General features: G+C 38.9%; 1 long non-coding RNA gene across 1 annotated transcript; it reads right to left on the reverse strand.

Moving 5' to 3' along the window:
* Nucleotides 1-615: 615 nt before the first annotated feature.
* On the reverse strand, nt 616-3,564 carry LOC131493491 (uncharacterized). Its single transcript, XR_009252708.1, has 3 exons — nt 3,420-3,564; nt 1,843-1,901; nt 616-732 (listed from the first exon to the last, which is right to left on the reverse strand). It is a non-coding gene; the product is annotated as an uncharacterized LOC131493491 (long non-coding RNA).
* Between the last annotated feature and the right edge of the window lie 2,193 nt (nt 3,565-5,757).

Here is a 5,757-nt window from a genome sequence, read left to right on the forward strand (position 1 = left end):
CATACAAACATCCTGAAAAAGCCCAGCAACCCCCCAGTTTTGGAGTTGATTCAGACAGCCTCTGGTTTCCCCAGTTGAATTCTATCAACTTTGGATACCAATTAGAAATTTCTAAGAAAAAAAAAAAGATTTTGACTCAACTTGGACTAGGTGTGAACTCTGATCCATTCTGCTATAGTCAAAAGGGTGCTGAGAGTGGGGTCACCTAGTACAGTCATGGACACCTAATCCCTACAGCAAGAGTTGAAGCTGGGGGGATGGTGACTTCAAAGAAAGGGCAAAGGTCTTGGCAGTCACGTAGAAATACATTTACTATATCTGCATTTCTTCTCATTTGAGCAGGGGAATTTTTCATCTCCCTTTCCAGGTAAGTCCCCCCTGCAGCAGTAGAACAGGAGAAACTAGAACGGTACAATCCAAGTCTTCTTCATTTCCCAACCCCTGCAGAACTCCTGCCCTCCTCTCCTTCCCAAATGCACAGCAGGGATAGTCCTGGAAGTTCTTACCTGAGGCAAAGGAGAATTACAAAATGAAAGGAGCACCTCCTTCAGTCTTTGTGATGGAGGACAGTGACTGACTTTCTGGAAATTCAACAGGAGCTGATTCTTCTCTGTGTTTGAGTGTCCCTTTCTTCTCAGGGTCACAGCAGCAGGTTTATGCAGAAGATTCTGAAAACCTGACATTGTTTGTTACATAATTCAAACTTCCCATCGAAGACACTGTTTTAACCTTCTGAAAAATAAAAAATTGCAAAATTTCTCTCAAAAGTTGTTGAATAAAGAAAAAAGGATTATTATCCTTCTTTAAAAGTATTCAAAATATAAAATTAATGCTGCAGTTCTCTAACAAACGTGCCTTTCTTTTATTAATGTAGACACACACCTCTCATGAAGACCAGCTATGGAAGTTTCAATTATGCCAAAAAGCATAAGACTAAATAAATCAAAAGGTTAAAAAAACATATGGAATTTTCAAATAGCTAAATCCTTTTTGGACAAATCACAGTGCTTTCATCTACATCCTTTGTTTCCTTCCCACTGCTGAGGAAGATCGACAGTTTCCTTGGTTAAAAGAACAGTTTGAAGTGCTTTTTAAAGAATACTTTTAAGATTTTTTTCTGTTATTTTCAACATTCTTAAAAGTTTTAGAGTCTTCCTCTCTTTAATATGGCAAAATAAAGAACAATTTTTGACCTGTCTTAAAAATAGACTTTAATAATGTTTACATCTAATTAAACTCTAAAATTTTATTAAAATGAAAATAATTCCCAAATCCTAACTCAACAAGTATTTTCCTTGTCTTCCTATTCCCTCCAAATTTTTATATGCTGTGTTTGTAGAAGGATAATCCTGAGGAATATAGAAAGTGTTGTACTTTTTCCCCTTGATAGCAACCTCAACAAAATAGTGCTTTCTTTTGAGAAGTATATTTGCCTGTGCACAATCATTATAAATATTATTTCTTTTTTTTTTTTTTTTAATTTTTTTTCAATGCTTTTTTATTTATTTTTGGGACAGAGAGAGACAGAGCATGAACGGGGGAGGGGCAGAGAGAGAGGGAGACACAGAATCGGAAACAGGCTCCAGGCTCCGAGCCATCAGCCCAGAGCCTGACGTGGGGCTCGAACTCATGGACCGCGAGATCGTGACCTGGCTGAAGTCGGACACTTAACCGACTGCGCCACCCAGGCGCCCCTATAAATATTATTTCTATGTCTCTTAGGTATTGCAATCATGTCTCATATTCTTTCATCTGGAAGCACTTTGGTGTGTATTATTTGATGTGTATTAATTGAGTATTATTTTAACAAACATTCATTTGTTCATTATTATTTATATTTACCTGAATGAAGACTTCATCTACATCCCACCAGAGTCATGCCAAGTCAACCCAATGAGCATCTAAAAAATAAATACATTTCCAGTTCCAACCGACAAGCACTTTACATAATACTGCTTTTGCTTTAATAAATGAATACTGCAATTTCTCTTTAAAAAATAATGCCTTAGGAAATAAATATTTTACCAAAAACATATTAACACATTAAATGAAAACTCTTAGGAAAGAAGAAGTAAAGATACAATTGAATTGTATCTTAATGGTGGTTGGGGAGAGGGAATAATTGTATTTAAAGGAAGTTCTAAGCCAAAAATTGGATGTACTAAAAATTACCCTTTAAAATGCTAAAATTAGGAGGGGCCAAGATGGCAGAACAGCATGGAGGTTTTTTTGCATCTCTTGTCCCTGAAATACAACCAGATCAACACTAAACCATCCTGCATACAAAAAACAAACAAACAAACAAAAAAAAAAAACCTGATTTGAGGATTAACACAACAATCTGCACAACCTGAACCACAGAACTCAACAGGTACATGGTGCGGAGAGGTGAACTGGGAAAGACAGAAATTGCAAAAGGCGGGGAGCTGTTTTTGCTTGCAGAGAGAGGATGGAGATGGAGGTGGGGAGAGTAAGGGAAAGCTTCCCCCCACCCGTGACACCTGAAAGCAGCTGATGAGAAAAGAAAGAGTATGCAAGGGACTGAACAAAAAAAGAGAAAGGAGAAAGGAGAGGATTTAAATTCCATTCCAGATATCAAGCTGTGGAGTTTCAGACTCTGAAGACTCTATAAATAGGGAGAGCACAGAGTCTGAAACTCTACAGCTCGATACCTGGCAGTCCTCTGGTGGGAAGGGCGAATTCCTAGGAATAGTTAGCAAGGTCCAAGGGGTCCTCAGGCCACATGGGGAGAGGCAGTTCCCTTGCTGGGAGGACATTTGGTAGAGGCTGTGTGGCCACCCACAGACAAAGGTTCCAGCAGACCCTGGAGAACAACCACATTCACTGGTGATGGAACAAGGACATTAAGTGAGAAGCCTGGTGCCAGATATGTGTTGTGACTTCCATAATCCCTGAAACGCTGTTGCTACACAATCAGGTGAACTTTTCCTGGAGCAGGCTGGCACCCAGCCGCAGTCTCTGGGGATGGCAACAGCACAGTCTCACAAATGTTCCTGGGAGCAGGCAGGCACCTGTACATTGCTTGGTGAGACTCTCCCTCAGAGGGTTAGAATGGGTGAAAGCTGCAGTCCCTCAGAAGTGAGGAGTTGAAACACAGCCACATCTGAGATAAAACCCAGGAGGGAGGTGCTGCCTCACAACCTGATGGCTTGGTCACTGACAGTGTAAAAGCGAGGAGTGGACAAAAGCTGGAGACAAAGGATGGGTGTGCAATTGCTGATCAGGGAGAACAGAGTTCTCATACTATAGACAGGGTAGCTGGGTGACGCTATTTTCACCCCTCCCACACATGCGCACACACCCCTACAAGTGCCACAACAATCTACCCCAGTAAGCCAAGCAGCGCCATGTAGGGGGGAATAGAGCCATTACACTAAGCCCCGCCCAACTGGGCCCACCTCGATCTTCAGGAAGTCTCTGCATGCTTAGTTTATGGACTATAAAGTGCTTCACAGTTTGAAGGGGAACCAATGTAATTTCAATCGTACTTCAGCTGTTTGCTGGTCCAATTCTTTTTCTTTTTTCTTTTTCTTTTCTTTTCTTATTCTTGAATACAGAAAGAGAAAATTTTGTTATTATTTTTGATTTTTATTAAAAATATTTTTCTTTAGTTTTTTCCACTGTATTTTTAAATTTTCTGTAAATTTTCAAAATTCTATTTTACCTCCATCATTTCATTTTATTCTATTTCATTGTATTCATTTTTTCAAATTTTCAAACATTTTCCTTTTTTCCCCTCTTTTCTCTCTTTTTTTTTCTTATCTTTCCTTTTTTTCTCTAATCTATCAAGCTCCTTTCAACAACCAGACCAAAACACAACTAGGATATAGCATCGTTTATTTGATTTGTGTCTGTGTGTTGTTTTCAATTTTTAAATTTTAATGTTTTTTACCTTATTAATTCCTTTTCTTCCTTCAAAATGGCAAAATGAAGGAATTCACCCCCAAAAAAGAACAGGAACAAATGACAGCCAGGGACTTAATCAACACAGATACAAGCAAGATGTCTGAAGCAGAATTTAGAATCACGATAATAAGAATACTAGCTAGGGTTGAAAATAGATTAGAATCACTTCTGCGGAGATAAAAGAAGTAAAGCGAGTCAGGATGAAATAAAAAATGCTATAACTCAGCTGCAATCTCGAATCGATGGCATGGTGGCAAGAATGGATGAGGCAGAGCAGCAAATCAGCGATATAGAAGACAAACTTAGGTAAAAGGACACTAAGGTAAAAGAGCACGATTTAAGAATTAGAGAAATCAGTGACTCATTAAAAAGGAACAACATTACAATCATAGGGTTCCCAGAAGAGGAAGAGAGAGAACGAGGGGTAGAAGGTTTATGTGAGCAAATCATAGCAGAAAACTTGCCTGACCTGGGGAAAGACACAGACATCAAAATCCAGGAAGTACAGAGGACTCCCATTCGATTCAACAAAAACTGACCATTAACAAGACATATCATAGTCAAATTCACAAAATACTCAGGCAAGGAGAAAATCATGAAAGCAGCAAGGGAAAAAAGTCCCTAACCTACAAGGGAAGACACATCAGGTTTGCAGCAGACCTATCCACGGAAACTTGGCAGGCCAGAAAGGAGTGGCAGGATATATTCAATGTGCTGAATAAGAAAAATACGCAGTCAAGGATTCTTTATCCAGCAAGGCTGTCATTCAAAAGAGAAGGAGAAAGAGAGAGTTTCCCAGAAAAACAAAAATTAAAGGAGTTCGTGACCACTAAGACATTTTAAGGGCCCTGTCTGAGTGGAGAGAAGACAAGAAAAAAAAAGAGACCAAAAGGAACAGGGACTAGAAAGACCAGAGAATACCACCAGAAACTCCAACTCTACAGGCAACATAATGGCAATAAAGTCATATCTTTCAGTATTCACTGTAAACATCAATGGACTAAATGCTCCAATCTAAAGACATAGGTTAACAGAATGGATAAGAAAACAAGACCCATCTATAGATGCTGTTTACAAGAGACCAATTTTAGACCTAAAGACACCTTCAGATTGGAAGTAAGGGGATGGAGAACCATCTATCATGCTAATGGTTGTCAAAAGAAAGCTGAAGTAGGCATACTTACATCAGACAATCTACACTTTAAAATAAGGACTATAACAAGAGATGAAAAAAGGCATTATATCATAATTAAGGGGTCTATCCACCAAGAAGGCCTAACAGTTGTAAACATTTATGCTCCAAATATGGGAGAACCCAAATATATATTAGTTGGGAGAACCCAACTAATCACAAACATAAAGAAAGTCATTGATAATAATACCATAATAGTAGGGAACTTCAACACCCCACTTACAACAATGGACAGATCATCTAAACAGAAAATAAACAAGGAAACAATGGTTCTGAATGACACACTGGACTGGATGGACTTAACAGATAGAACATTTCATCCCAAAGCAGCGGAATATACATTCTTCTCCAGTGCACATGGAACGTTCTCCAGAAGAAATCACATACAGGGACCAAAAAAAGCCCTCAACAAGTACAAGAAGATTGAGATCATAACGTGCATATTTTCAGACCACACACTATGAAACTTGAAATCAACCACCCAAAAAAAATGTGGACCGATAACAAACACTTGGAGACTAAAGAACATCCTACTAAAGAATGAATGGGCTAACCAAGAAGTTAAAGAGGAAATTGAAAAGTACATTGCAGCCAGTAAAAGTGATAATACTACAGTCCCAAACCTCTGGGACGCAGCA

Source organism: Neofelis nebulosa, chromosome 2 (assembly GCF_028018385.1).
Source record: "Neofelis nebulosa isolate mNeoNeb1 chromosome 2, mNeoNeb1.pri, whole genome shotgun sequence".
NCBI classification, from domain to species: domain Eukaryota; kingdom Metazoa; phylum Chordata; class Mammalia; order Carnivora; family Felidae; genus Neofelis; species Neofelis nebulosa.